At 33.0% G+C, this 19732-nt stretch overlaps 1 long non-coding RNA gene across 1 annotated transcript; it reads right to left on the bottom strand.

Moving 5' to 3' along the window:
• Positions 1 to 11071: 11071 nt before the first annotated feature.
• LOC112661135 (uncharacterized) lies at positions 11072 to 17192 on the bottom strand. The gene is made up of 3 exons (XR_003137448.3): positions 17044 to 17192; positions 16740 to 16843; positions 11072 to 11125 (listed from the first exon to the last, which is right to left on the bottom strand). It is a non-coding gene; the product is annotated as an uncharacterized LOC112661135 (long non-coding RNA).
• Positions 17193 to 19732: the final 2540 nt, after the last annotated feature.

Genomic DNA, 19732 nt, shown 5'->3' with positions numbered 1-19732 from the left:
AAAAATCTCTTTCCCCATAACTACACATGTCAGGATTCATATTGGTGACAAATCCAGCATTTTCTGTTTGAAAGTGGTAAAATGTCTAACTCTCTATGTGTGCCTGCCATTTTTTATCATACTTGCCTTGATCAGCTCCTCATTTGGGGAAGGATAGGTTTTAGCTACAACACTGATGGTTGTGATTTAAGTGAGAGAGAGAAAGCATGCATGGATTGGTAAAATTCCATTGTGACTTGAGACTCTGGGCAAATATCCAGAGACAAATATCTTCCATTCTCATAGATGGAAACTATAGCTCAAGCCAATGGCTTGAGTATTCACCTAATACATTGAAGACAGTCATCACTCGAAGCAATTATTTCAAAAGTTATTTATATTTGCTTTATTATTTGCCTTTAAGTCTAGACACTAGGAAAATATAAAATTATTAACCAAATTAAGAATGTCACTTGAGATTATTTTGCCAGTAAGTTAAAAAAAAGAAACTACCATTGTAGTGACATAAATCAAACAAAACAAAATGTCATTTCATCTCAAATTCCACATGAGAGTTATGAACCATAGTTTTTGACATAGAAGGTACTATTTCCTTTTTTTATTGTGTTTGAAGTTATAAAAATATGTTTATACTACTCAAATCTTTGTATACTAAATGTTTTATCTTATATTTACTAAAAATCTGTATTTTTCTTCCATAGATTTTCTTACTTTGTGCTTAGAAAGCATACTTTTTAGCATTAATAAAAATGGTAGCTAAAAATTCAATGACATACAGCCTATTGACATAGAATTGTAATAAATTTTAAAAATTATCCTCCTGAAATTACTATCATTTGATATACTTAATTTTTTAAAGATTTTATTTATTTATTCATGAGAGACACAGAGAGAAGCAGAGACATAGGCAGAGAGAGAAGGAGGTTTCTCACAGGGAGCCCAATGTGGGGCTCAATCCGGGGACCCCAGGATTAGGCCCTGAGCTGAAGGCAGATGCTGAACCACTGAGCCACCCAGGCATCCTGATATGCTTTAGTATTAAAATCACCTTAAAATCTGAAATATCATGACTTCTCTAATATACTACACGTATTAAGAAAAAGAATACTATAACCTTAATTTCAGCAAAACTTGATTATCTTGCTTGATATTATACACCTCTGCATTGTCTTTCAAAAGCTGAAAATTCAAAGTCTTTGTGGAGAAGAGGTTAATGATAAAATTAGCCTAATGAATTATTTAAAGCAAACCATAAACCTGATAAACACTAATCTCTTATTAGATAAAATAGAAAGAGACAGGCTTTAGGTTTGCATTGAATTGAGTTCAAATCTCAACCCCTCCCTAAAGCTTCCTTATCAGTAGAGTAGAATGTAATGCTTCACCTTCAGGGTTTTTTAGAAAACGAGAAATAAAAATATAAATAATCTAGCCTAGAATTGATCACATAGAGGATGCTGAACAGATAGTAACTCATGTTCTTACAATTAATACATAACTAGATGTTCACTTAATGAGTTTTGCTTAAGCTCTTGAGTGCTAAGACAGAAAAGGAAGTATATACAGGGAGGTATATACTTTCTATGCCCTTGGGGAGTCTAGACATAAATATTTGTTAACAAGCAAGAAGACTTTTGAGAGAACCTGGGTATTGCCATTTCCCCATCATACAGAGAAAGTCTCTAGTGGAAGAGAATGAAACCACTCTGCAGAGAAAGGCAAATGCCTTTCTACGTGTGTGAATGAAGAAAAACATAGGCCATCTGAGTGTTTTAGTCACTTGCAGATTTATCCCGTACTTCTTGTGGTTTAATAATATTTCATCTATTACTTAAAATCTATGAGCCAACAAAAGCCTCAAATTTTTTTAAAAAAGATTTTATTTATTTACTCATGAAAGACACAGAGAGAGAGGCAGAGACACAGGCAAAGAGAGAAGCAGGCTCCCTGCGTGCAAGGAGCCCGATGTGGGACTAGATCCTATGACCCTGGGCTCACGCCCTGAGCCAAAGACAGATGCTGAACCACTAAGCCACCCAGGTGCCCCTCAATTTTTAACTTAAGCCAGGAGGTTAGGTTTTGACCACTTGCAAAGAAAAAAAGAAAACAACTAAATATTTCCATTAGGTCAATAACATGAACTTGAAGAAAACCTACATTTAAGTACTGACTCAGTTTGTAATAGGATGGAGAAAATCACAACCTCTTGAAATCTCATGGTCTGCATGTATAAACTGGGCTTTGTCAAAATTAAGTACTTTTATTTTCATGATTTCTACTTAAAGTAATTTTTAAAAACTCTTTTTCCTAGTTATCTAGTTACTTACATGCATATAGCCAGGGAACTACTGTTTTTATGTGAGGAAAAGACTGCAAATGCCAAGTTAGCAAAGCAAAACCCACAGAATCAATTCAAGGTTCTGACCAAGGACCTCCTGGTTCTAATTTTACCTTCACTGTGTTATTGTGAGATCACAGGTAAATAACTCAATCTTTCTCTTTTCTCAGAGATGATGATAGCCCGAAATGATCTGTCTACCGATATTGTAAAATACCTTCTAAATGTTTAAGTTTGTTATATTATTTATCTTGATTAAATGTGAAGTACAGAGTTCAAGGGTGTTAAATTTACTGGCAATTATTTCCCAATAAAATAGTATAAAATGTTTCCTTCTGGTTTATCGGGGTTTTATTCTCCTTCATATTCTTGTCCTTTGCTATTGGAATGAATAAATGCCAAAGCTTGTGAGTAATTTAAGACAAAATCACATTATTTTAAAATACAGTATCATTCTTCCTTGAAAATACACCAATTCTGGATTCATTTAGGTCTTTGTGTGGTCTCTTAAATATAGAATATTTTGAGTTCTGCTCTCCTTATGTAATTCGTTTAGTTGGTTGCTACCACGTAATTAATATGAAGCTATTCTATTTAGAGTATTAAAAAAGAAACACATATTTGACAGCTTGCATTTTCCAGTTCAGCTACTAATTAAAAAAAAAAAAGAAAGAAAGCTCAGCGCTTATTTGAGAATGTCACTTTGTAAGATCTGCACAATGCGCAAGATATATATAATCATTCAGAGCACCAAAAATAAAATAAAAGGTGACATATGCACTATACAGCCTCACCATCATCTACTCACTTAGAGCTTAAAATTTTTTGATAATATGAATATTCTAGAGACAGATCCTGGAATAGGGAAAAGACAATGGACCATGATAGCAAGCTCTGATGTTAATTTTGTATCTGGCAACTTCTATAATATAGGAATTGTTAAGTCTTATCTGGATAGGACTTTCCTAATCTATAAACCAAAGAATTTTGGGTAAATTATTTTTAGTATCCTTTTGAGTAATACATTTTAGAACCCTAACTCTAAGTATCTTATTTACATTATAGAAGGTTTACATTTTTCCAAATATGAAGTAGAACAAAATATAGTTAGTACTCAACTTTTTGGAACATAATATAATCTTTCAATCATGTTACTGATTAATAATTGAAGAATTGCAAATTACTTGAATAAGCAAAAAATTCTTCAATCACCCCAAGTGTCACAAACATATTCATTTACATGAAATTTTTTTCTTACATCAAATAGGAAAAAATGAACATTAACTTTTTTATGAGTGCAGAAGAATTCTCTATTAGGTATTTACTGGTGGTAGCTTAAACAATACAGCATTGTGTAAGGAATGTTTTACTCAATACTGTTTATATCCTAGAATTACAATATAGGAATTTATTAAGGAAAATTCAGGTTTGTCATGAAGATTTATAGATAAGGATATTCATGGTTGTATTATTGCAAAATAAGAAAATTTACAAAGGCATAAACTGAAGGAATTTTTTGCTCGCAACACACTGGAGGAGATTTACCTCTTACTTACTTTTTGCCTATTACTCTAGAAATCATCTAGCTGCCTACCTACGTTATAGAATATTTTTTATTTTTGCAAAAAAGGAAATCATATATACTATACTGCTACTTTACATATCACAAATACAGTCATATTTACTCCAATAGCCCTAATGACTATGAGATAAAAATCTCACCGTTGAGTTTAACAACTCTCAGTGGTTCCCAAAGGTAGGCATCATGAAGTCTGCAGTTTTATGATGTTATAAGCAATGACTTAATTACTTTTTTGAGGATATACCTATATAAAGTTGTTTTCAGATACTTGTTACGCATATTCTACACAGTGCATATGAAAAATCATGATTTATAATTTTGAATGATTAGCCACTTGAAGTGATTTTCCCATTTCTATTCCTAAAGTCACCTTGGAAATGTCATTATTATTTAGTAAATTAAATAATATTCTGTTTAAAAGTAAATAAAACTTACTTTTAATAAGGTTATCTTAAGGCTTATGGATGCAGTTAAGTGCCTCATATTTTGTTATAGATAATACAACACCAATAAAAAGGATTAAACTAGAAATAAGTTCACACATTTTAAGAACTATTGTACCAAAATTCCACTGATTTATTTAAGATTAATTTTAACTCAAAAAGGAAAAAAAAAATCTGAAATTTAAAAGTATATCATTTTAGGAATCTTCTTCATGTTGGAGCCATAGAAATAAAAATTGGAATCAAGACATGCTTCTGATAAGTTGTTGATGCAAAAAATTATATTTCAACACATTATGTATCTCTTTAATTCCCTTGCAGAGCAAGAGTTTTCACACACAGCAGTTGAAAACTAGGTTTTAAAAAGAATTTCTCTTCATAGTAAAAGATTTTTACTCAAATATCAGTTTAATAACATTGTAAAGTTAATAAGATATTGACAAACAAGGTATTTCTACACTTTATCAAAGAACTACTAGCTATTTCAGGGAAATATATGAAAAGATTTGATTCTATGTCAACATAGACCTTTAATGTCCCCACAAATAACTCTGAATTTAATTTTCATAACTCTATACACTGAGAAAACGACCATTTGTCTGATTATACAGATCTTGGTAATCTTACCTTTATCCTTTATCTGCTCAGGAGCTAAGAGAGTGGGCTCTAAAGCGTGAATCACAGCTTCCTTCAGCTGTGGCTCATAGGCAAATGACGGACTCAGCTCTTCAAGCTTTCCTTGTTTTATGGGCAAACTATAAATACTAAAACGTGTTTACAAAAAACATAGTGCATGCATTAAATATGATCATGCAAGCATGTATAAATGGGACTTAGTATACCTCTTGATAATAATAATATGCTCAATAAAATATTATTATATTTTCCTTTAAGGTATTATATCATTAAATCCACATTCTAAATGTAAGCAAATCACTCACAAGCTTTGTAATTCAACTACTATTAGTTATATTTATATACAATACACCTCAGAATCAAATAAAACATATTAATATAATGTGACACCTCCCAGAAACAATGTACACATTCCAGAACAAACACTCGGACCAGATTACAGGTATCCTAATTCATAGGCCACGGTTTATAATGCTTTTCTGCTTGTACTCAAAAAGTTTTATGGCACTAGTGAGCAGCTGCCAGATGCCCCTGAAAGTGAAATCTATAAGCAGATAGGGCAATGGAGCTCAAGTGTAGCTCCTGGCCCAGCAGTATCAGCATCACCTGGAACTTGTTAGAAATGTTAATATTTAGGCCCCAGGCCAGATCTACTAAATCTGAATTCTAGGGGTGAGGTCCAGCAATGTGATTTTGAGCAGGCCTTCCAGGTGATTCTGATGCAGGCTCTATTTTGAGAGCCACTGGTTTACACTAGATACCAGGTCACTGTTGGCTAGAAAAATCTGGCAAAAAATGTTTGTAAATGTTCAGCTCCTGACAACCCCCAGGCCTCGATATCCTCACAAATAGGAAAGATATAGGTTGTTTCACACCAGAAGGGTCAACTTCACCAACCCCCAGGAAGGAATAAACACAAGAAAAATAGAGAAGGAAGATATTCTTCTCAAGATTAAAACAGACCAAAAACTCCAGAATAACATGAAACAACAAACGAGTCAGCCAAACTGAAAAACATATCCCATTGCTAGAGAGGCGAGTCAATACTTTACATTTTTATTGACACTTTTCCCCCAAGTCCATCAATTTTAGAGGAACAATATTTTGAAAATATATAGTAGGGGCACCTGGTTGACTCAGTGGTTGAGCATCTGTCTTTGGCTCAGGGCATGATCCCAGAGTCCTGGGATCAAATCCCACATCAGGCTACCCACAGGGATCCTGCTTCTCCCTCTACCTATATCTCTGCCTCTCTCTGTGTCTCTCATGAATAAATGAAATATTAAAAAAATATATATATAGTAAACTATTTCACTTAGAAACTGGTTAAGTTACAAAAAAATGAGGTGCTTTAATTTGTGAAGTACTGTAAAATGAATAGCATTATGATTTCCTCTGCTGTCCTATATGGTAGCCACAGACCACATGTGGCTTTTTAAACAAAAAATTTAAATTACTTAAAATAAAAAATTTAGTTTCTCACTTCTAATAGTGTCATTTCAAGTACTTAAACAGTTATATGTGGCTAATGGATAGCATATTTGAAAATCCATGTGTGGGACATTTCCATCATCACTGAAAATTTTGATGAATATTACTGATTTAGGCAAATGTCATGATTTATACTTTGTCTATAATAGGCACTTTGTTTATTTATTTCTTGGCCTAATTACTTAATTATTTATTTCTACTCTGGTTTGTTCCATAAATAATTTAATGCAACACAGATAAAATATGAATAAGCACCTGGAGTAAGCTATGAGAAGACTATAATTACAAAAAAGATAAGAAATACAAGATGAAGTTATGGGACAGGAATCCATGCTTCCTGCAGATTTTCTATAGGTAAAATTAGAAATTATGATTTCTAGTAGCCAATTTAGGAAGGAGGCAAAAACCAAATTGTTATATTTGGGAGGTTCACACAAGAGAAACTGACAAGTACCCCATTCTCCCAGGAGAAAGAAACACAGTTACTCAAGTTCTAAAACTTACCAGATATTTATTTTGTGATTCTCATAAGAAAATATGAATTAAGTATAAAAATATGGTCTTACCATCATTTCTATATTAAAATGATGAATTTCATCAAACTATTTCACATAATGTCCCTCTGTAATATCAGCAATCATACCAATGCTCATTTAGGATAATAAATCCTCTGGGATAACAAATGAATGGAAGCATTTAGCAAACAATGGAGGGTCTAAATTCACAGAACTACTTTAGAATAATTAGTCTTATAGGCCTTCTCTATGTTATTTGGTACACTTATGATTTTAAGAATTTTATAGGTATGTTACAGAACCCCACAAAGGATATTCAAATAAATTTGAATATAATGTAGGGGTTTCATTTAACTTGTACATATGTGTTCACACACCAATTGGCTATTACCCAAGTAATGGGGGCCAGTGAGAATTGTAAATTGTATAGGATATATTTCACAAAGAGTCTCATTCACTTAATATTTGGATAGATGTAATTAATCAATGATTTCAAGATTATATTCTTTGAAAGGTCCCAGAACATCTTGTCCCATTTTTGGTTAAAAAATAAAGTTATATACTTTACATGCCAACCAGGAAAGAGGCTGTATTAGTCTCTTGCTTTGAAAATTGATGAGATTGAAAATTATGTGTAACTGAATAAAAAATCAGTCTACTTCCCAATATTTATTTATATACGGGAATGATCTTGGGCTAGAACCTTTGCAAACACTCAATGAATACTTGTCTACTAGCATGAGTAACATCACTAGCAACCAGGGGCCTGGTGGACAACTAGTGTTTAAAGATAACTCATTGATAGTACAACGTTAGGCTGGATGGAAGGGGTATTGGGTCATGCCAAAGAACTTAGATTTGGCCCCTTCCATTTTACTGGAAACTAATTTCAATATATTTGCAAAAGATACAAATATATAAATAGGTATGGCATGGCTGACAGAATTTAAATTAAAAAAATATATCAGACAAAAATGTTCAATATAATTATTTGTTAATATTTAATATGTATGAAAGTGTTAATATTAATCTAAGTGTTAAACTTAATTAACTATATGCTTAAGTCTTTTATAACAATTTTTGTGTGTATTTTGTTTAAAAGTAAATTCATTATGAGCCATAAATGATATGGGCTGCTACAAAGTCTAATGCCTTTTTTTTTTTTTTTGGTCATAGCAATAAAAGCCTCATGTAAAGTTCAAGGAAATACTGAGAAATTATCACTGGGCTCTGCACTGATATTTTGTTTGTCTGAGCAGCAAGTTTTAAAACAGACGCTGACAAGTTATTGATGTCTAAAAACATATGCTAAGATTGATGAAAGTCATCTGAGTAGCATTTGCAATAACAATGAGATTGAGATGACAATCAGAGCGGCTGGAGGAAACTCAACCTGGCAAGCCAGGATGTTATTTGGGAATGGTGAAACACAGAGTAATGGATCTAGGATTAATGAGGTGAGTATTCCTCATTTTAGAAAGCCATTATCATAGAGAAGTTACAACATCAAGCTAAGGAAAGTGAAATTGTCAAGAGAAAGCAGAGTCCCCTTCTTACAGGAATTGGTTTCCAGACTGGACAGTAGTTTTCTGGGAGCAGATGTTCAGGTGGACCCTAACAAGGACGGTGGGACAGACTGGGTATTTAAGAATAGGTGGAAATCTAGAATTTAGAATTGAAGTGTCCAGGTAGAGCTAGATTAACATTATTTAAGATAAATGCATGAATTTAAGTAATTTAAGAATTACTTAAATCATTTTTGTTTAAGTTTAGGTAATGATTTATGGCTATTACACTAATTAAATGACAACTGAAACACAGTTCTACCCTCCTGCATCCTTGGCAGAAATTGCTATATACTCCTGACACTCTTACTCACTGAGAAGTCACATGGCCTACAAATCATTTTTATTTTTAAAACAGCACTTCAGGGATCCCTGGGTGGCGCAGCGGTTTAGCGCCTGCCTTTGGCCCAGGGCGTGATCCTGGAGACCCGGGATCGAATCCCACGTCGGGCTTCCGGTGCATGGAGCCTGCTTCTCCCTCTGCCTGTGTCTCTGCCTCTCTCTCTTTCACTGTGTGCCTATCATAAATAAAATAAAATAAAAAAATAGTAAAAAAAAAAAAAATAAAAAAAAAAAAATAAAACAGCACTTCAGGTCAACACTACGTTCAGAAGAACTAGAACATATAAAATGTAGAGACTGTGTAGACTGGTATCGAAGAAGGCGGGAGGGATTAAAAATAAGAAGATAGGAATGTGAACGGTAAAATATTCATATGGCATCTTACCATTCTTGAAGAGAGCTCTTACCTGGCATTCACAAAAGCAATAATCAGCGTAAATATGATGGTTATAAGCACAAACTCAGGAATCAGTTTGAATCCTAGTTCCATCAATTACCACCTGTACTAACTTAGCAAATTGTACAGCTTCTCTATACCTTTCATTATCTGTAAAATAACTGGGATGTTGTGAGAAGTAATGAGTTAATACATCTGAATTGGTGATAGCAGTGCGTGGTGCAAAGTCAAGGCTCTAGGAATACCAACTATTATCATTACAAATGTTTGAATATAATTTTAAAACAGACAAGGTTGGCAAGACAAGGTAGCAAACTATCACAGCATATGTCTGGAATAAAATTAAGCTAGATTTGAATTGTGCCTCTGCCATTTATTAGTGGGATGTTTTTAGCCAATTTAAGCATTAGTCTCCTCACTTCTAGAGGGAAATCACCCTACTTGCCTCTTAATTTATTATAAGGTTTAAGCACAACACACACACACACACACACACACACACACAGAATTCATAATACAGAATTTGAAATAGAGCAGAATCTTGATAAATGAATGGTATTAAGATCATTGTTGTTGTTTTTTAAGATCATTGTTGTTAACACAAGTTATGAACTTGAGTCACCTCACTGTTTCTTTGCCATAGAATGAGTGAACTATAATCTTTGTCATATAAAATATAAGTAAAACTTAATGTGAAATAAACCTTATTTGAAGTTGTTTCCTTGCCAGAGTTGCAAGGACATATAACTTCTGAATTTGTCAATAATATTTTTCACATAATTTGCCCTCCTTTCAAGAAAGAAGAAAGGCAAGTATCAACAATGGCAGCCATGCATGTGTGCGTGTGTGTATGTATATATATATATATACACATACATATATATATAGTGACAATCAATGATAATTGCATTTCAAAATGTCTAAACAGCAGTTTAAAAAAATAATTGTAGATTTACTATTGTTGTTATTTAGAAATATCTCCTCAAACTTATCTAAAACCTTTTGCGTTTAAAAATTTTCCACTCCAATATCCGAGGCTAAAAATAAGTGAATAATGCACGATCAAAGGAGTGATTTTAATTGCTTTTCTCTGACTTTAATAACTTGAAGCACAGAATTTAATAACCTCAAGCACTGGAGGAGTCTATCAAAATGTCAATGAAATGCCTATTAAAACAGAGATAAACAAAGCACAGATACCATACTAAGTGTAGCCCAATCCTGATAAGTGGTAATAAAATTTAACTGGGTGCTTTTGTACTGAATTTTATCCGAAAATCTCAGTGACTTTTAGAAATGTTAATTTAGTCCCAGGTCATTATTTTGAGGATGTTTTGAAAGAATCGGGGTATCCTTTCTTCTAAAGCAGAAGCACAGTGTGTTGGGGGGAATCCTTACACATCTACTTGTTACTGGAAAAAAATATAAAGACTAGACCAACAGATCCAGAGATTATCAATGGGAAAATAGAATTTTGTCTGAAGATTCTGAAGCGTACATTAATCTGCTTAGAAGTTTGATATATGATTATAACTTATAATAGCTATTTAAATGTTTGGGGAAAAAAGGTTGTGACTCATGTGAGATACGGACCTGAGGACTGGATAGCCAACCAGAGTCTCTTTGGAACAATAATTGTATGACTTTCACGTAAAAAATGCAGGAATAGCTCTAAAGTGTTGTGATGTAGAGTTTGTTGTACCATTTCTCTTTCTATAGCTTTTTCTTCTCGATCTTCAAATACATTCTTTAAGAGTTCTTACCTGCCAACACACCCCTTCCTCTCCAACATTTCTGGACTGTTCTCTGCATACAGCTAGATGGTGATATGAAGGAAATGTGTCTTAAGTAATGGAAATGTAACCTAGTTTTCAGAAAACTTGGGCTTTTAGCACATATTTTTATTATTGTGGGAAATACCAGAAAGGGAGACAGAACATGAAGACTCCTAACTCTGGGAAATGAACTAGGGGTGGTGAAAGGGGAGGTGGGTGGGGGGTGGGGGTGAATGGGTGACAGGCACTGAGGGGGGCACTTGACGGGATGAGCACTGGGTGTTATTCTGTACATTGGCAAATTGAACACCAATAAAAAATAAATTTATTATTTAAAAAAATCTCTTAATTTGAGTTATCTTTGTGAAATAAAGAGCTGGAGTTAAAATTTCTTCTGAATCTAACCCAATTATTGATATTTTCATAATCTGGTATTAATGCACATAAATATGCAAATGCTTACCACACTGACTTTAAAGATCATTCAAGAAAAAGTTGAGTGATTTTTATTTATTTTTTGTTTAGCTTTGTTTTATTTTTAGACAGTGTAAAATACTGATGTGGCAAATTTAAACCAGTAAAGAGTTTCTTTTTTATGGAGGAGGAAATATTTCCTGTATACTTTACATGATAGCTACCTAGTAATTGTATAAATATCCATCTCCATCTTTCTATTAGCCAGATAGGCTATGTTCTGCTACCCTAACATGTAGACTAATTTCAACAGAAGAAGTTTATTTCTTAATTACATGCCTCATGTGGGTTGACAGTGGAAGCCTCTGCTCATTGCTATCACACACAAAATCAGGCTGTTTAAAGGCCTCATTCTGACACATGCTTCACAATTACTATAATATGAGAAGAGAAGGCCAGAAAATTGGCCATCAAAAATAAACTCTCTGGCCCAAAATGACACACATCACATATCTACTCATATATCACTGGTTAGAAATAATCACATGGCTATATACAAGCTCAGTGACAAAAAAAAAAAAAAGGTGTTCATACACTCAACATTGACTAAAAATAGCAAGTTAATTATGTAAAATGTGTCTAATTGTGCATCAACCTATTCATCTTTTTTGCATAGTGCAATGCACTGGATATCTTTTTCACTGAATATCTATGGCAACTTTGAAGGTATTCTCTAAACCTGGACTCAACCAACACTTGAGAGATTAAAACATCAAAATGCATTACAAGGATCATTGAACAAAGGGGGATTTTGAATATGAAGCTGGTATTTCATTTTGAAAGTATCAGAACTTGCCAATGGAGTTAGGACCCTGGAGTACTGTAACTCACAATCCATGCCCTAGAATTTCATGCCTGTTGAACCAGAACTCAACAATAAAAAGAGATCTAATTGCTCACCCTAGAGATGTTTTCTAATTCCTTAAGATCAATCATTCATGAGCTGAGATTTATTTAAACATACCCATGGCATGAAAGAGTCCATGATACTTCCTAAATACAAGATTCTATGTCTCAAAAACGAAAATTGAAACGGGATACTCTTTCCCACATCGAAATTAACTTATAAATAAAATAGAAAGTTCATACTTCTACTTCGCAGTCATATTTCAAAGTCATCAGATTGAATCTGAAGAGGTTATTAGAAAATGTTCTTCCTTTATCATTTAAACATTATTTTAAAGAAGATTATAATGAACATTCATTTTATACAGTAAGGCTGAATCATAGCTACCAAACAAACCTGTGGCCTTCCTATTACAATTTTAAACACCAGTACATCAGGTGTCATTTATTTTGTCACCGTAGCAACCCACACTAAACACATTATTCTGAGAGAATAACTGTCTCATAATACATCAGGTATCTAATACTTCAGGTATCTATGATGCTTCACGACATGGATTGAAACATTCTAGAAATATAAAGAAAATGTTTAGAAGAGTCATGTCTTGTTTTCAAGAAAAGCAGTATTTATTTTAGTTAGGTGAACAACTTCTAGTTTGTACACAGGTTTTGTCATAAAATCTTATTTATAGGTATGTTATTTGGGGTTCTAAATTGGTTTTCTCAAAAGTGCAATGCAATGTTATGTCTAGCAGTTTCTTCTCACAAAATTCCATTTAGCCCATGTTGTATTTGAGCTAAATTACTGATATAGCTCCTCTATTCCGGATCTAACATAAAATTTACCAAAAGATGCATGAGGGAGAAAAGAGAGAAATGGGATTTCCTAAGTATTGAAATAAGAAGTATTCATCTTGGGACACTTGGGTGGCTCAGCGGTTGAGCATCTGCCTTTGCCTCAGGGTGTGATCCCGGAGTCCTAGGATTGAGTCCCACATGGGGCTCCCTGTGGGGAGCCTGCTTCTCCCTCTGACTGTCTCTGCCTCTCTCTCTCCATGTCTTTCATGAGTGAATAAATAAAATATTTTTTAAAAAAGAAGTATTCATCTTCAGCTTCTTCCTATATAATTCCTTTGCGCCTCTCCAACCTCCATGAACTTCTACCCCTGCTTCAGGCACTCATCTCACACCCTTGAATCACCTTAGCCTCCCAGATTAGATTGTGATGTTTTGGAGTTAGGACAGTAAGCAAAAATATGGAGGTTAATTCAAATAACTTTCCGCATTTCCTCTGATCTTAGGTTTCACGGAGATAAAAATACATTAAAAAGAATTTACATTAACATATTTATGACCAATGAATGTAGCAAATCTCAATAATAGGCTTTACAGACAGGTCTAAAAAGATAGAGAATTCCAGGCTCTGTTAGAGAGAAATTTGTGTTAGTAGCCTTAATACTCATGGTATATTTTTGGGAGTCTGTACTTTTCCTAAGCACTACTAACTTATCAGATTTTTTAATAGCTTTATTGCTTCATCTACATATTACAGATTCTCTAAAAGTTATATGCATTTCATATTTAATTAGAGGTTAATAGATTCTTATAAATTTCAACAATCAATTTATTTTTATGATTTATTTTGTATTCTGATTGACATACATAATTAATCGGTAAAATGTTATTTTTTAAGATTTTTGCCTTGTAAACTCAAGAAACTCTCTAATTAAAATTATTCATAAACTTGATAGAAAAATAATAAGGTAATTTGAATATGAATTAAGCTATGCAAAATATCTAATAGTGTCTAAAAATCCATATCATATTTAAAATTTAAAATAAGAAGTAGCTCAACTAAATAGTAAATACTAAAATTCCATGTAGTATGATATAATGGTGATGGTATGTATTACACTTTTTTGCTGAACAATTAGCCAGGACATGAGTAAATACCCAAAAGAGTCCCCAAAAGAAAGTGAGAGTAAAAGGCAAAATCTGAAAAAGATATTAACAATACATTTATGTGACCAGGGTTTAGTATTCAGAAATAATACAGGACTATAAATAAATAAAATACTCTAAGAATAAAATATAAAGAAATATGCCATATTAATATGAAAAAATCAAATACCATAAAGAACATTAGATCTTGATCATAATTTTTACAGTAGCTTTAGGAACCTCCTTAAACTTTGAACCTTAAAAATGAAATCACTTTGATTATTATTTAGCATTTCCATTTAGGCAATGGAAAGGAAATTTCCCAAAGGAAATTTCCTGGGTATCTTCCCAATCTATCAGAACTGAGTGTTGTTCACTGCCCAAGGCACTTATACACAGCAAATGGCATGTGGATAAGATCAAAGAAGCAAGAGTAGGTGAGAGAGTTTTCATACCCCAATGCAGGTCTGACATCTGTAAAAGAAGAGTGGGAGGAAGGAGGATTGGGTAGGAGGACTCTCAGGCTATATAGTGTAGAACATAGAAACACTTTTATGAGACTAGATCATTTGGTCTATTCCAGTTCTGAAAAATTAGATGTTGAGATGTCTTATGTTTACTGCCCTGAGTAAGAATAGTTCACTCCTCAGAGAACTGAACTATTGCTTACATGCATCAGACCAGCTTATTAATTTACCAAATGCTTATGCTGATTATATATGTGTATGTATGTGTGCATACACATGCACACAATATATATATCTTGGTACTAATAACTCATCAGTATTACTGATGAATATGCTACACGGTAGAGTCATAAATATAGATGAAACAAGGTAGTTTCATTTGGTCATTTGCTTTGCTCTACCAAGTATATTCATTAATTCCACTTATTTTTATTGAGCACTTATATGGTGCAGAAAACTTTGCTAGGTCCTAGAGAAATAATATCCAACCAAAACTCATTTGATTCCTCATGGAGAGCACTTCCTAGTGAGCTGTTTATCACTTATTGCATAGAAGGAAGGAAACCAAGTGTATATGACAGTTTCTTCTTAAACACACACACACACACACACACACTAATCTTACTCAGACGTTATTAACTATTTTTAATTGATTTTTAGAACTATATAAATAATTTGCCCTGGAGCATCAAGAGGAAGACCCATCTCTTTCAATCCCATTCATTTCAGAGACGAATAATTGTGTTAGCTTAATTGCTGCTTTAATTTGTGTCAGTTTTCATTTGGTTCTTACGGGTGGAGCAAATTAGTATTTGTGTCAAGAAATCTAGCCTCTTCTTTTTCTATTTTTTTAAGATTTTATTTATTTAGTTATGAGAGACACACAGAGAGAGAGGCAGAGACATAGGGAGAGGGAGAAGCAGGCTCCATGCAGGGAGCCTGATATGGGACTCAATCCTGGAACTCTGGGATTGCAGCCCGAGCCAAAGGCAGATGCTCAACTGCTGAGCACCCAGGCATCCCTTCTTTTTCTATTTTTCTATCTGTCAATACAAAATGGATTGTAGCAATACTCATAATTAGTCTTATAGCTGATTTTCCTTCCACTCTGTATGTATCATAGCTATAGGGCTGCAACACAACTTAATATTTGGTATTTCGTAAAATATAAGATAAAATTTTAAAATTCAAAATATTCTCTTAGGATCCTTGATCCAAGGACTTCATTCCTTAACTTTACATGAATTATGTGAGCTTTAATTGAATCATGACCATGGTTCAAATTGAGAACTTGAAATATTGGCAAGAGAGTAAAGAATTATTGCAAAGTGTATATAGAATTACTGCAAAATGTACACAAACTCAATTCAGTATTTAGCATTCAATGTATATCAATTGAGACATCACTGAGCAGTTTTATGAAATAATTTGTCAAATGAGTTTAGAAAATCTTGTGTTCAAGTAAACTATGAATAGATTTCTTTGCTGAACAATTTCTCTGAAATTTTATTATATTAATGTACAATTTCAAATTTTTAGAAAAGACTTTAATCCATAGCTTTTCTCTTTTTTTAAAAAAGATTTTATTTATTTATTCATAAGAGACAGAGAGAGAGAGAGAGAGACACAGGCAGAGGGAGAAGCAGGTTCCATTCAGGGAGCCCGAGGTGGGACTCAATCCCACCAGGATCAGGCCCTGGGCTGAAGGCGGCGCTAAACCGCTGAGCCACCAGGGCTGCCTGCTTTTTTCTATTAATATTAATTTGTTCTTATCCCTTTTCTCCATGGTTTATAACACCTATTGACAATGTAATACATTTAATTTGTTCTGGCTTATAATTACAAAATTTTCAGAATTAAAAATTTGACTTGACTACATGATTATATTTAAATAATAGAAGATACAAGTAAAAAGTTTCTTTCTTACCTATTGTTCTTATTGTTTTCGAACCAAAACATGGCAAAGCACCAAGGAGAGGATCCATGATGTTTTTATATATAATCCAGGACCATGAAAAATATCTAGGCTGCCTAAGGTTTGAAAAAATAAACAGAGATATGAATAAATCAGAAGGAGGTCAGAAATATAGAAATAAGTAAAGTTGAGGAGGAAATGGTTAAAGTTAGTATGTGTGACAAAAACAATGGGAAAGAGGCAAAAGCATAAATAAAATGTCATGGATATAATTTAAAAAAAAATAGAAATGATTGGGGTATGGAGAGACCAGTACCTGATTTTTGTCAAATGCTGAGAGGTGAGTTGAGGTTTGTGATCTAATGCCAACAATTTAACTGGACAACTACGTCTTTCTGACCATCCCTCCAGGTTGTACAATAGTAATTGTTGCAGGATGTATTAAGGGTTCCAATAAAACTTGAATATCTTTACCATCTCAAAATATATATAAAAGAAATATTTAATTATAATACATTTCAATAAGATGAAATAGGCAATCATTTCCTGAAAAATGTTATCGTTATGGAATTACTGAAATATTTATAAAGTTGGAAGTTACAGTTATTTGCATATATGAGCACTCTTAATTGCATTTGCATACATGTCATTATAATTATTCAACTTGCATATAAATTGAATGATTGGATTATATTATTTGAATACTTTAGAAGAATTGCAGAATTATAGCAGTATTTTGCAGGAAAAAACATTTTAACCTCCAAATATATGACTAACTGCTCTTTTAAATTTTATTTTATTATGAAATATATCATTATCACCAACTTGTGTATATAAGGAACATTTTGTGGTTAAAGAAGAATAATGAAATAAACCCCCTTAATGCTGTACATAGATTGGCAAATAAAATGTTACCAGTATCTTTGATGTCCTCAAAGTAGCTCTATCCAAATGTACCCCTATTCTTCCAAAAAAAAATGCCAATCAGTAATGTGTTATTTTACCCATTTTTTTTAAAATGAGGGAGGGAGAGAGGGAGCAAGAGAGAGAGTAAAGGGAGATAGAGAATCTTAAGCAGGCTCTACTCCCAGTGCAGAGCCTGACATGGGGCTTGATCTCACTACCCTGAGATCATGACCTGAACCAAAATTAAGAGTAGGACACTTAGCTGACTGAGCCACCCAGGCATCCTTATTTTTATCCATTTTAATCATGAGATAATTAGACATAAAAATACAAACAGAGAAAAGTGAAGAAAATTAAAATGGCAATCTCCATTTATCAAAGAAAAAGACTCATGTAACCTCCAACTAGGAAAAGAAAATATAATGACCACCAATAAAGCCTCTCTTGTGCCAATAAAGCCTCTCTTGTGGTCCTTCTCAATATTTCACCCCCCGCCCAAAGTTAACTATATACTGACTTTTTATTTTATAGTAATTATGGCCATGAATTTCTTTAGAGTTTTATCATCCCAGCAAGCATCTGTTAAGACTTTGGTTTAATTTTGGTGACTTTAGAACTTCATATAAGTGAAATCAACAGAATATATGTTCTTTTGGGTCTGGATTTTTTGTTCAATATTCTACTAATGTATTATATGTAGCTGTATTTCATATATATTGCATTATTGAATGCCACTGTAGGATTTTATCACAATATATCCATTCTAAGTGCACATTTAGAATGTTGCAAGTTTTTAGTTATTTTTCCACAACTTAGCCATGGCTATTCTTGTACAAATTACTCAGTGTACATATGTAATAAGTTCATTTGCCTGTATCCAGGTATGAAGTTAAAAAGTGGTATGGCATATGTACCAGTACTAGTAGAAATCTGCTTTCTTAACTGGTTGTAAAATTTATCTCTAACCAGGAAAAAGAGCCATCAGAAGCTTATAAGATTTCCTATCCAGATCCTTACCAACTTGTTTTTGGAATTAAAATTATTTTAATATATATAAATCTTGTGGTGATACAATAATGTATCATGTTTTAATTATAGTTTTCATCTAATTTTTAATTTTACATTTTTTGTACTGTGGGTTTTTTTTTTTAGTTTTTATTTAAATTCCAGTTAGTTAACATGCAGTGTAATATTAGTTTCAGGTGTACAACACAGTGATTTAATATTTAAGACAAAAAAAAAACATGTGATTTCACTTATATGTGGAATTTAAGAAATAGACTATGGGTTTTTTTTCGTGAAAAGTTTAAGTGTCTTATACAAACTAGTATACATCTCAATGAATTTTAACAAACTAACATATCTATGAAAACAAAAGTTAGATAATGGAACAAATATTACCAACATCCCAGAAGATGTCTGTACCCCTTCTAGTGATTTCCCCTGGTAACCATGATACTGATCTCTAACTCCATAGGTTAATTTTGCCTGAAATCATCAATGTTTCATGTCTCCCTATATAATTATTCCTATCTGGTAATTTTTCATAATTTTCCATTCTAACTCTGGCTTGGTTCAGAGTCACACTGTGGGATGACTGCAAAAATAATTTAAGCACATACTGAAATACACTTCCCCAATTGGGCTTTTCTTTTTGCTCTCAGCCATTGACATGAAAACCTTCCACAAGTGACCTGAGAGAAAACGAGAAACACATGAAAAAAAGGAGTCGCTCAGTATTTCCAGATGAAGCCAATTTTTTCACTGATGTTTGGTCTTGTTACTTCCTTTCTTCCACTGTTTTTGAGTGAATTTTCTTCTTTTTTAAGGTTCTTTAAGTGGATGCTTAGATCAATGTTTTTAAGACACTTTTCTTCACTAATGTATGCACGTTAGGGAACATATTTTCCTCTAAATACTGCTGAGGTACATTGCTCAGATGTTGATATATCATAACTTAGTTAATCCACTCAAAATGGTTTTTAATTTCCCCTCTTTTTTCTTTACTCACAAGCTATTTAGAAATATATTCCTTAATTTCAAATCAGTTAGGGTTTTCTATTTGTCATTTTGTTATTGATTTATACTTAGTTCCACTC

Source organism: Canis lupus, chromosome 23 (genome assembly GCF_003254725.2).
Source record: "Canis lupus dingo isolate Sandy chromosome 23, ASM325472v2, whole genome shotgun sequence".
Classification (NCBI taxonomy): Eukaryota; Metazoa; Chordata; class Mammalia; order Carnivora; family Canidae; genus Canis; species Canis lupus.
This window is presented reverse-complemented; position numbering and strand designations above follow the sequence as displayed.